The following is an 11,275-nucleotide window of genomic DNA, read 5'->3' as shown; positions in this document are numbered from 1 at the left end:
CCAAGGACTCTCCTGGGGGCCAGTGTACTATTCTTTTGTGGGAATGAGGGTCATGGGGTTGTCATTTTCTGAATTTTCCAGAGAAGCTAACAACTTGGGATTGTATGAAAAAAAAAAAAATGTAAATGTTGACAGCTAGTTAAAAAACACTTCCAAGTCCTGGTAGCCAAAGAAAACATTTCTAGAGCTCAGACTTGCCCCCTGTTCTAAACAGCCCATTGGGATTGCAGAGATTCCACAAGCCATGGAGGCTAATCCAAATGATCTCGCTGGACCTTTGGAGCTGCTAGAAAAGGGGAGACACCCGGCGTCCCCTAAGCCACGTGGCCAAGGGTTTTTAATCCAGTGACTTGTTTGTTTGGTAGGCCCTCTGCTGAAGGCACACCTTCCAGAGGCCTAAGCATGACTGTTTCTGACACTCACCATCTAAGACCTCTGTATGTCCTCCTAGGGGGACAGGGGACCTCTCTGCCTGACCTGGGGCCAGATATGGTAGGACTTGTGCAGGGCAGTCGTATTTCCCTAGGACAGCAGAACGGAAGGAAAGAAAGGACAGTTTACACTCTCCGATCTTCTCCCTCCCCTCTTTTGTGCCCTCCCTGAATGACAGACAGCCCCAGCGTTTGACAGAGCCCGTTGTTTAACGCTGCCACATCTCTGCTAGTGACTGAATGTTTCTCCCGCAATATCGTCTTCATACAAGATGATGTGACTTGTGTTTGTTGCTAATATTAGATCTGTAACAGACGCCCTCATTGTTGGGCCCTGGGTCCATGTGGAGCAGATTAATAAAGCAAAGACAAAGGCCTCAAATACTCAGTGACTTGAAGAGCAGAATTTGCTGCAAGGGACAGGGGCCTTACACTGTGTTGGGCAAGGTGAGGGGACAGGCCTCTGAGAGACCAGGAATTGAGACCACAGTCTAAATGCCATTGCAATTGTAGGCAGAGCTCTTGGGGTAAACGGGCAGGGAGCATGAAGCATCAAGGAGAGGCATCTTCATGTGGAGACAAACAGTAATGTGGTTAAAATGATAGGTCATCTAGTCACCGCTGATGGACAAAATTAGGAGACAGGGGAACCAGGTAGCAAGTCTAGGGAGACAGTAGATAGTTCAGTGAACATGGCCAATGTCGTGGTTCTTTTGGCTCCTTTCCAGTTTTCTCAATAAAGCCTTTGAAGACAGATCAGAGGAGGGTGGTCACCTACCATGTACCTCCTGGGTCTTAGCATGGACCACTGGGACTTTCTTTGCCCCTCCCTCATCTTCTTATTGCACGATAATTTGTGTTTGTGTTTTATCTTTAATTTATTTTATTGAAGTATGTTGATTTATCAATACAATGTTGTGTTAATTTCTGCTGTACAGAAAGGTGATTCAGTTATATATATATATATATATATATATATATATATACCTTCTTTTTCATATTCTTTTCCATTATGGTTTATCCCAGGATATTGAATACAGATCCCTGTGCTGTACGGTAGGACCTTGTTGTTGATCCATTCTATACATAATAGTCAGCATCTGCTAATCCCAAACTCCCAATCCATCCCTCCCTCACCCTGTGTTGTGTTTTTCAATATCTGCTCAACGTGTTTTTTTTTTTTTCCCAATTTTTATTTAGTTGCCTGAACCTTGGCAAAGTTCCTGCTGCACAGAGAGGTGGAGATCGCGTCTGACTGTCTCACCTGCTACATGGACCCACACACAGCAGGCTTTGTCCTAATGAGCACTTTCTGCCCACAGTGATCCCAGCGCTAGTGCCTCGGAAGTCTACCTGAGACTTGGCCAAGGCCAGTGGATCAAGGGTTTTTTTGGTCTCTGGAGGGTTGTGCTGCAAAGGTTCTGTGCTGTCTTGATTTGGAATTGAATTGTCAAGGTGAATCCTGCAGCTAACCTGTTTATAATCTGAGTTTAATCTTTCTGAAAAGAAAACCAGAGCCCTAAAAATACCTGTCTTGTAAATTCCAGATTTTTGTAATTGCATTTTTTTCCCCCTAAAGGAAAGACTGGCCACCTACCTACAGTGAAACTATATGGAGGAAACAAACTAGCGTTTGTTCAGTTTTGCTATAGGTTAAGTGCTTCACATTGTTTAGTTCATTTCATTGTCATGTCAAAAATGTGAGGTAAGTATTATAATTCCCATTTTACAAATGAGGGATTTAAGGCTCAGAGAGCTCCAAAAGCTTATAAATGGCAGAGCTTAGATTTACATCAAAGTCTCCTGATACCCAGACCTCTGCTTTTCCCATTTATCTGCACTTCTGGAGTTCTTTTGCAATTGCCAGATGCGGTTCTATTCAGACTAAGACAGACACATAGAGACAGAGATAGGACTGAATGTTTTCCTTCATATATTTTGCAGTGATAAAAATAAACAACAATTATTTTAAATTCATAAGTAGTTATAATGGAATAGATACGTAGGCAAATAGATTTCTGAAATAAATGTTTAAAGTTCCGTGTTGAAAATCAAGACGTCCTGGTAGAAAGCTGAGATTGTGAGTTCCAGGACAGCTGAGACGATGTTTTACACATTCTGTGTCTCCAGCAATTAGCACTGAGCCTAGCCCACATTGGGGAGGAAGGCACTCAGTGTTTGCTGAATGAATAAAGAAGTGTCTCCTCTATCCACATCAATATTTGCAAAAAAAGAGACCATCTACTTCATTTATGGCCTGCACATGCTCCAGACGCGCAGGCTCAGTAGTTGTGGCTCACGGGCCCAGTTGCTCCGCGGCATGTGGGATCCTCCCAGACCAGGGCTCGAACCCGTGTCCCCCGCACCGGCAGGCAGACTCTCAACCACTGCGCCACCAGGGAAGCCCCATCTACTTAATTTAAATGGTCCTCCTTCACCCACTGAACAGACTGTTGTCTTCAACATTACTGCCATAGACTGAATGTTTGTCTCCCTCCAAAGTTCACGCTTTGAATCTTAAGTGATGGTATTTGGAAGTGGAGCTTTTGGGAGGTGATTAGGTCATGAGAGTAGAGCCCTCATGAAAGGGATTAGTGCCTCTAGAAAGAGACCAGAGAGAGCTTGCTTGCCCCTTCTGCCATGTGGGTATACAGCAAAAAGACGGCCATCTATGAAACAGGAAGTTGCTTCTCACCAGACACTGACTCTGCTGGCCCCTTGATCTTTGACTTCCCGGCCTCCAGAACAGTGAGAAGTAAATGCTTGTTTCTAAGCCACTATGATATTTTGTTATATCATCCTGAAAGGACTATGAAAATACTAAATAATATTAACAGGGGTTAGGCCAGAGAGCCAAGCCAAGCAGTTTATCAATATCTGGAGAAGGTGGATTTTGGTCATCTTGCTTCATCAGAACCTCCATTTCCTCTTTGTATTATAAAATGACTCAGTGCCTTGGTGATCTATGAACAGCTAGTGAAAATGAAATACTCCTGTGAGTTTTTTTTAAAATGTATATTTACAAAAGCTACAGTGGTTTCCAAACTTCAACTGAATTTAATACTATTTGCTTTGAAAAAGAATTTCATTTTTTCTCTTATAAGACAGTTTTTCTGTATAAAATTTTAAATACACAAAAATAAAACAAAATAATTTTATTTACCTATCGGGCAAAGGCAATTATTGAGCTTTTCTCAGTCTTTTATTATCCTTTGCGTATGTTCACACACTGTGACCAAACCATGCATAAGTTTTGTATTCTACTTTTCTAATTATTCTTTCTATTATAAACATATTGATAGAATTTTATTTTCCTTTTTTCCTGGAAAGTAAAAAAAACTTTCATAATACAAAGGCAATATATGTTTGTTTTAGTTAAATAAAACAATACAGATGAAAGATACACAGATTATTGAAAATGAAGAAAAATTTTAATGTGGAAGTTTAGAACAGAATGTTCTGCTTTCTCTGGTTGACAGTCGAATATATTTTAAAAGGGAACACACAATCAGTAAGAAACAAAAGGCCAGGGAAGCTCCTTTTGATCCCCTGTCTAAATACATAACATTCACTCATGTCTGCGTGTCTGCCATCTGAATAAACTCCTTTGGGGCTCAGAGATGAGCTGAATTAAAGTTGGTAGGGGAGGCTTAGGAGTTGCTTATAGAACCAGTCTCCAAGGATCACTAGAGCATCACTGGAAACTTGCTGGTATTTAAAAAATGTGTTTATTGCATCTTCTCTTAGGGATAGCGGGGTCTGTAATTGGAAAACAAGACTCTCATTAGTCACTTGGGGAATGGTAGTCCAATGATCACTATCCTCCTAAGAAGAGCAGTTGGGTAACTTAGGGCTTTGGATTTGTTCCCTGGTGTGTGCAGCTTTGGGGTGAGAGCTGGATTTCTGAGCCGCACTGTCAGAGATCCTACTTCTCTGCTGTGTCTCAGAGTACCAGTCGCTCTAATAAATGATTAGGAGAAGAATGTTGATCTAAAGAGGCATCAAATTTTTACGTGTCCAAGGTATCCACATCTCAGTGGGTCTCAGTTCTATCACCTTTCTGAGATCTTGGCTAAGATAAAGGGATGGGTACCACATGCTTCCACCAACTCCAGGCCAAGTATGAAGAGCAGCTTCTCTCTTTCCTGGGAAATGGGTCAGTCATGATATTATTTGCCATTGCTATCTTGGACATTTGTTTAAAAATGAGCTATATAGGTTGGCTCTGATGAAGTTAGAAGAGCTATATATATTTTATATCTATATCATCTATTAAATATTCATTTAGTACTGTTTATGTGCTATGTATTTTTCTAAGCTCTTTGTATCCTGAATTTCATCACATCTAAGGTTCCACTGAACATAAGCTACACCATTATTTTTCATACCACTGAGGCAACTAAACTATGCTATGCTCTTGACTGTAAATTGCACCTCAATTTCAGACATGTTAAAATGTGAAAAATGCATGTCTCAGAATCAATGAAACCTGGTATATTAATGCACGTTGTCATAATTAAAACAACTCTAGGAGGTAGGTTCTATCCTTATCCTCATTTTGTAGATGAGAAAACTGAGGTATAGAGAGGTTCCACAATGTGCCCAGGATCACACTGCATTTGCACCCAGACAGTCGAACTCCAGGGCCCAACTCATAACCACTACACTCTTCTCCCTGCAGATAAGGAAAGCCGAAAAAAAAAAGTTTCAGAAAAGTTATTTTAAATGTTTCTCTGCATGAGGAGACTCAAAGTTATTCCTGTCTGCAGTTGTCCCCTAACATCTGGACCAATATCCCAAAGCTGAGCAATCCGGAAGTGCTCAGGAGTTCTATGGACCATGTGTCTGTTTTAGTGCAAGCTCATGGGGTGAGAGCGCGTCTGTGGACACATGGCTCCTTCTATGAGGACTGCGGTTGTCTAGCGGTACTTCTAGACACCATCCAGGGTGCAGCTTTGCTAGAAAGAAGACAGTTCTGTCCACAGTTTCAGGACAGCGTGAGTCAGCCTCCTGTGGGCTTGGGTGTCAACCACCACTTTGGACTCTGAGGTCTTCTGCTTCTCACTTGAGGGTTGAGCCTGGTATGCTTTCCTAGGTTTAGTCATGATTAGGAAAATAAGTCAGACATCCTCACCCAAATAGGAGCTACTCCTCAGCCTCCTTGCCTCTCCTCATAATCCAAATGGGGTTAATTTCCTCCTTACCTGTCAATTTCATACAAGTGTCTGACAATCAACAGAGAGGAGTGACTAAGAAGTAGCTTCAGGGACCTGGAAATTTAATCATTATTCCAGTTTACAAGCCACAGTTTCACCATATCTCATTATTAAGTATGATTTTACCCCATTGCTACTGTCTTTCCAGAGCTACTTCTCCTCAGATTAGCTTCAGCGACCCTTCCCTGCCCTCATAGCACATAGCTCTCTTAAAGAGCACTTCTCACACTGTATCGGAACTCCTTGTCTGTCTGTCTGTCTGTCTTCCCTACCTATTTCAAGTTCTGTGGTACAGAGTTCTATATCTGTCTTGCCCTGGGCTAGAGGTGACACAGCATGAAGTCTACGTTACAGAACTCACTCGTGGCGGGAAAGTTCCCCAGCGTTGCCCTTCCCTGTCTAAGGCAGAGCATCAGTTGACTTCTGCTTTCTTTTCTGGTTACCCATGGAGCCCTGTGAGGTGCTGGCATGAGAGAGGGATGAAGTCTAACCTCGTTCCTCCCTGAACACTCGGCATCTAGCCAGTGCTCATGGTAGATGTTTTAAAAACATTTAGAAAATGAATGAATGAACTAGAGCCATGAGACTCCAAATGAAATTTCATGGAAGGGTATTTTTCCCTTTCTTTTATTCATTTATTTACTCAATGCATTGAATACTTACTGTATAGCAGGCACTATGTTTACGTCTAAGGGGAAAGGTATCAATTAGATACAGGGGAAATACTGGGATTAATAGGCACAGTCAGGGAATTCCCTGGTGGTCCAGTGATTAGGACTCCGTGCTTCCACTGTAGGGGGACTGGGTTCGATCCCTGGTCAGGGAACTAAGATCCCAAAAGCTGCAAAAAAAAAAAGAGCACAATCAGAAAGGCCCCTTAACATCACGTAGGGCAGGAGGAGGGCAAGGGGTGACTGAGGACATGCTTGTTAAGAGGATGATGACTTGAGGAACTAATGTTTAGCTGGATTGTGTTTAAAAAAAAAAAAAAAAGCTAAATGAAAGACATGAAGGGATGGGAATACAAGGTGAGAATTTCCGGCCAAGGGAAGTATTTTATGATGCAGTCTCAGGGACAAGAGAGAGCACTGTCTGTGGTAGAAAGTGCAAGAAGTTGAATAGCACTGCTCAGAGCATAGACGGCCAGGTGGCACAGGCCAGAGGTGAGGCCCAAGAGGGAGGGATCAGATCTCAGTGGTTTTGGGGGTCGGGTAGGGAGCAGGGTTTCATCCTAAGGCAAATGGGGAGCGATTGACGGACTGTAAGAGTAAGATGATGTCATCACATTTATTTTAGGAAGTCACTGAAGCTGCAGAATGGATTGGCGGGGATGAAGTGATGAAATACTGGGTATGAGAGATGAGGTGGTGAGGACTGCAGGGCTGGAGACGGGTCTAGTTTGACTCATGTCTTCAAACAGCTTGGAACAGAATTAACCAAACCACTGAAATCCAAGTAGAATGTCATTTTATTCCACATCAGCCATTATTCTTCCCCTTCAGGTCTTTGCTGACAGCTACCGACAGATGTTGGATTGGCATGGGTGTGAGTGCAGAGGCCTGAGAGGATCTGGTTTGAAACCTCGTCCCCAGGAGAAGAGAGTCAGTGGCAAAGAAAAGGGACCAGAGGTGATCAAATAATAGAGACAGTGAATTTTCACTCATGAAGATGCTGTGAAAGACAGGCTTCCCCTAGAATGAGCTGTCAGTAAAAACTTTAATTAGATCAAGGTACTCCCATGAGATACTGTGTTCTAAAATCTTGGGGTGAGGACGTTTGTAATTTGCAAAAGTAAACTCAATATCATCATATAACTTATCTTTGGAAAGCAGGCAAACAAAAAAAAGCTCTCTTGTTTGTACTATAAACTAAAAGGAACTAAAGTAGACAAAATCGCCCTGGCTGTGGGATGTGCAAATGTTCTGTGTTATGTGCGTGTTGGTCACTGACAGGGGTCTGGGGAAAAACTAGAATTTGCCGAAGGGGGTGGGGGAGTAGTGGCAGAGATAGTTTTGCTTATCAAAGGGGGGGGGCAGGGATCAAGAAAGTTTGAAAAACAGTGAATGAAAATCATATAAATGCTTTAGTCATAAAAACTGAGAATTTATTTCTATATTCTGCATTTTTTCAAACACAACATAATTATCAAATTTGACATCTATTACTGCAGACTCTGTGGTAGCCAATGGGACCCAGAGACTAGGAAAGGACCACCCTGTCTCCGGGAGTACATGATCTAGTAGAGAAGACAGACAGAGGAATGATTAATACCCTTACATGACAAGCAGCATAATAGAGCATGTATAAAGAACATGAGAAAGAGAGGGATTGATTTCTAGTTGTTTAATTGTGTTTAGAGTTGACAACATGAATCGACATTGGGGAACATGTATAATCCTAGATAGTAATATAAATATTAAAAAATCCCATGAAAACCATAATCCTCACAGCCTGCCATGGAGGACATGGCAGAGGTGTACAAGGGCAAGGGTGACCTGCCTGAGGGACAAGTACCACGTGACCAGGGTCATCAACTCCAGATCAAAGGGGATTCCAAGTCTAGTTGTTACTGTGACATCACACTGTATGTGTCTTTTTTTTTTTTTAATTAAGAAATAAATTTAGGTTTCATTTCAGGGGCCAAACATAGTCAACCTTTTCAGGTATTGAAGCCTCCAAGGAATTGGTTCTTAAGCTCCAAAATGTGCTCTTCTGACAATTTCTCTCCTATTATATAGGCTCACATCATGGATTTGCTTTGATTAGAGGAAAGGCCAGGCTTAGGAAGCAGACGGGCCTGGCTCAAATCTGGCTCAGGACTCACTGATTATGCCATCTTGGACAAGCATCTGATTGCTCTGGTCCAGTTCCCCACGTGGCACACTGAGGAAATAAGATTAAATAAGAAGATGTGAGTGAAGGCACCCTAGTAGGCACTCTGCTTCTGTCTCAACCACCACCCAACTCCAAGCTACCATCTCTCATCTGGATCTTTATACATGTTTTCCTTCATTCATTCTGGGCCACTCCAGTCTGCCCATTTCTGCCCAGAAAGCAAATGTGATTGTGTCTCCACCATTGAAAGATCAAAAGCCTCAACATGATTTATATAATATTTCTTTCCAACTGCAGGACATGAGCGATTCGTGGGTCATAGAAACAACTTTGTGGGTTACCAGCAGCATATTTTTTAAAGGGGAACAAAATAGAACACAACAGAAACACTAGATTGCAATGTCAATTTTAAACATAAAGATTATTACATGAAGCTTGCTTTCTCAATATGGGTCTGGGTTTTAGTATTTTCTGAGAGATGAAATAAGTGCACCTGTGAAACAAAAATAAGACAATGATGAGGAGCAGAAAAGGAAGCTATGTACACTTGAAAAAGCTAAGGGGACAGAAATGAGCTGTTAAAATTAGAAGTTTGATAGGAGAAATGAAAAAGACAATAGAAGCAGGTTTACAAGATAAAGATGAGAAAAAATTTCAGAAGGTAAAGCATAGTGATAAAGGGAGAGAAAATTGGAAGAAGAAAAGTCACAAAAATTGGAGGTCCGGTCCATGAGTTCTGATATCCAAATACAGGAGTTAATGTACAGAGGGGAAAACTAGAGGAAGTTGTCAAAGAAGTAACTAAAAAGTTTTCATAAAACTAAAGAACCAGAATTTTGAGACGGAAAACATTTAAGAGCACTGGGACAAAGAAAAACTCCTATAAACTAATAGAGAGGAAGACAGCACACTAGGCCTAGGAATCATACTTACATCTCCCTTATTCCTCGTACCATACTCCCAAAACAATAAAAAAAATTAATAAAACAAACCCCAAAACCCCAGTTAGAATTAAAGGTATAATTAAAATCAAAATTAAAAGTACAATTAACATATAAAAAGGAAAAACCCCATAAGAGAATATTTATCTGTCTCTGGATGGGCAAATAACTTTCTAACTTTCTAAACATAAAGGCCATGAAAGGCATTACAAAGGAAAAGACCGACTCCACATTTTAATATATTAAACTGAAATATATGCGAAAAACATTTAAAATTAAAATTAAATATAAATTAAAGAAATGGCAAACTGGGAAAAATCTATGAACATATTAAACAAAGGGTTTAATATGGAAAATATTCACATGAGCAAGTAAAATGTTCATATACTGTGTAAAATATGCAGAATAGTCACGTAATATATAAAATGTTCATGTAAGTCGATGAGAAAAAACACTAGAATCATATTGGAGAAAAATGGGCAAAGGATATGAAGCAATACAAATGGCTAGCATTCACTGAAGAAAAACAAGTCAATCTTAGTTGTAATCTAAGAAGTATAGATTAAACCTGGAGCTACACTTTTTCACCAACATTTTTCACAATAATTTTCTTACCAAATTATTAAAGATTTTTTTTCAGAGTCAAGTTAACGGTGAGGATGTAAAGTGATATGTTTCTGGAAAGTTTTGGCAATACATGTTAAGGATTTTAAATGTTTAAATCTTGCAATGCAGTAATTCCATTTCTAGATAACTAACCCAAAGAATTTCATTATTTCACTAATATTTTACCAAATATACTGATCTAGGTACTGAAATATAGGATATTTATAAGGGATTAGTAAAACTTGTGGAAAAGTAAAAAACAAAATAACTGTCCAATAATAGGGGGAAAGTTGAGTCACATATCTCCATGCAATAGAATTTATTTAGCCATCAAATATGATGGTTATAATTATTTTCAATAAACGGTAAGTAGACTTTCTAATGTGAGAAGAAATTTATTAAACACAGCATTTAGATATTGGCTGTCAGTGGAAACAATGGCTAACGTCTGAGGCATTCTGTCAACAATCCTCATTTGAAAGAATAGCTTTGAAATATGCACGGAACATGAAATACAAGAAGGCTTTCCTGCTGTCCTGAAATTGTTGAGCAATCTGTACAATAAGCAATCGGGACAATGGCCACAGTGAGAGGACTTATTAAACATACCTCACTTCTTACCTTCCCCAGTTTAAAACACACTCACACACACACACACACACACACACCCCATGAAAGCTTAGTGGAATTATTTTTGAAAGACTCCTAATATCCAGAAATCCATCAAGTCTAATCATTCTGATAAAAATTCTTTTCTTCAATTGTCAGAATTGTCAAGTTTCCTTAGAGGAAGAATTTCTGTGTTACTGGGGATACCAAGAATAAGGGTAAAATGGAAGAGTAACTGAAATGTAAGGGTACTTATTCTCAACTAGTACCTGTGGCTCCAATTGAAAGAAACATGGAGGCGGTTTCACAGTAAAAGCAACCATCTGAGACCCGTAGAGAAGACATTTGTCTGGAGCACTGAAGGATCACTGTAATTGTACCCAGCAAATTCTGAGAAGTTTTGATTTGAGCACAGAGTTACACTTACAGAATCAGAGTGTTTCCTTTGGATGCTCAATATCTGAAGATTAATGTGTATCTAGATTATTTATTTTATATAGATGGTAGCCCGGCCGCATACCTCCTAGGATCCTTAGAAATGTAAAAAGGAAATAATTTAGTTTATAAAACAAATACAGGGGACTTCCCTGGCAGTCCAGTGGTTGGGACTCTGTGCTTCCACTGCAGGGGGATGGGT

The sequence above is a fragment of the Balaenoptera musculus genome, chromosome 8, assembly GCF_009873245.2.
Source record: "Balaenoptera musculus isolate JJ_BM4_2016_0621 chromosome 8, mBalMus1.pri.v3, whole genome shotgun sequence".
Classification (NCBI taxonomy): Eukaryota; Metazoa; Chordata; class Mammalia; order Artiodactyla; family Balaenopteridae; genus Balaenoptera; species Balaenoptera musculus.
This window is presented reverse-complemented; position numbering follows the sequence as displayed.